Source organism: Megascapheus bottae, chromosome X (assembly GCF_031878675.1).
Source record: "Megascapheus bottae isolate mThoBot1 chromosome X, mThoBot2.hap1, whole genome shotgun sequence".
NCBI lineage: Eukaryota > Metazoa > Chordata > Mammalia > Rodentia > Geomyidae > Megascapheus > Megascapheus bottae.
In genome coordinates this window covers 75476989-75479484 of record NC_143547.1, presented here as the reverse complement: position 1 = coordinate 75479484, position 2496 = coordinate 75476989, and positions in this window count along the sequence as shown.

Below are 2496 nucleotides of genomic sequence, written 5' to 3'. Positions count from 1 at the left end.
GAATTTTAGAGTGGTGAAATTATCCTATACAATAAAATAATGGTGGATATATGTCACTGTACATCTATTAATATCCATAAAATCTTCAACAAGAGTGAGTTTTAATATACTGTGGAGTTTGTGTGATAATAATATATTAATGTGGGCTAGCCAAGATAGAATGTTCTCAAGGGTCCGTCTCCATTAAGTGAACCTGGACATAGTAGATCAGTCCTGTCTTTCCAACCATGATGGAAAGCAAGTGCAAGGCCCTGAGGTCAAACTTTAATAACACAAAAAAAAACATAAAATAGAACGAAATATTTTCAATTTGGAAAAATATATGGACCTTGAGGGCTTCATGTTAAAATGTAACAAACCTGGCACAGAAATACTAATTACATGTTCTCACTAATATGTTGAAGCTAAATGTGAAGAAGAGAGTAAAAACAGTGTTTATTAGAGGTGAGGAACCATAGGGAGTAGGGAAAATGAAAAGAAGTTGGTCAACAAGTGACACAATACAGTTAGAAAGAATAAAATCTAGTTTTCTAAGTGAAGAATTTATTTTTTTGATTATTTTGAAGAGCAAGAACTTATTTTCAATTTAAGAAGAATTAGAGAAGTTTGAAGTCTCCCAATGTAAGTATTCAATGATTAAAGAAATAGAAGTATAATTACCAGGATTTTGTCATTATACTATATATGTGTGTTTGTGTATGTACTGAATTATCACACTATTTCTTACACACATATGCATATGCACAATTATTAAATTAAAAGTTCTGACTGGTATGATGCATATGACTAGAAAAAAACTATTAATATATTTTAATTTTTTCATGTTTTTTTTGCCTCTCTGACCAAAGCAAGTAGAAAAAAAGTAAACCAAGACTATTTAAACATCTTTCCTAGGTGAACATGATGACATTTTTATTTTTCACCTGCTTCTTACTTGGAGACATTTTATTAAATTGGTATCCAGATATCTTCAGATTGGTTACAACCTTACCAGAACTATGTATATGGAAGATTCATGTCCTAGGCACAGATCCAAAAAGCTCTTTAACTGCAACCCTAAATGTAACAGTTTCCAAAAGATTTATGTTCATCCTCCTCACATAATGATAATTAACCTTTACATTTTCCATGAATGTTTTGCAATACCTCTGAACTTTTCTACAAATAGAAGCCCCAAATATAAATCCGACTGTGCACAGTTATACCAAGTAAAATGGTATATGGAAATCATTGTATCAAAGCTCCTTAAGGATATGAACAAAGAGCAGGTTATTAGCTGACTTTTTTATTTTTTTGAGATTTTTATTTTCAGTACTTTAAACTAACATGTATTTTACAATGTGACAAGTTCCATTCTGTCATTTCCGTACATACAAATGTAGTTTGGGCATATTCATCCATCTTCCCTATCCCCTACTCACTTTCTCCTTTTCTCCTTCCACATTGTTCATAGTCCCTTTATTTTCATGTACCTTTTATCTTTTATCTCCCTGAAATTTGCATATCTGAGAGGAAACATTTAATACTTGTCTTTGTGGGACTGGCTTATTTCATTTAACATGAGGATCTCCAGTTCTATCCATTTTCCTGTATATGACATGATTTCCTACTACTTACATCTGAGTAAAACTCCATGTGTATTCATTCCACATTTTATTCATTTATTGCTGGTGGGTATCTAGACTGATTCAATAATTTGGTTGTTTAGAAGACCATAGCAATAAACATGATTATATAAGAAATCTATAATAGGCCATGTAAGGAAACCATCCCATGGGACCATGCAGAGACAGGGCAGAAGGGGAATTACAAGGCAGTTTATTAGGCGGGCCATCTTGCCCAAAGGACAGGGCAAGTTCAGTTAAATCAGGGCTAGTGGAAGGAGGCCAGCTGGGTGGACCGGGAGACCAGTTTGGGCAGACAGTTAAAGTGCCCACCTATTCTGGCAGAGCTCCAGGGCAGGGTGGAGTTCCAAACTTCCTGGGAAATGCAGTGGGAAGAGATGAGGCAGGGGGAATGCTAACAAACTAATTTTGATTCTTTTGGGTGTGTGCTCAGATTTCATTGGCTGACTTTTAATAGGGTATTTTTATTAAAGTTTTTCATCAATGAACTAAATAGCATGTCCTAGGGTTGATATAACTGAGATTGAGTTAATTTATTGTCTTTCATCTATAGTAAAACTAGAACTACAAAGAACTGTTGGCTTATGTGGATTCTCCAAGAGGAAAGTTGGAAAAATCATCTCAGATACTTTCTACATTAACTCAATATTCGATTTTGAAATAGGGACTGACTATCCAGACTGGAAAAAGAGGTATGGGAAGAAAGGACGTATAAATGCAAGATACTGAGATTAGGAATATTATATAAAGTATAGACCAGGTAAACACAGCTCAAGAACTTGGACAATAAGTTAATAACTATTGTCTTTTTTGAAATAAGCTATCAGTTGGCATCCCAGACTGGATCCAAACTTGTGATCTTTCTGCCTCA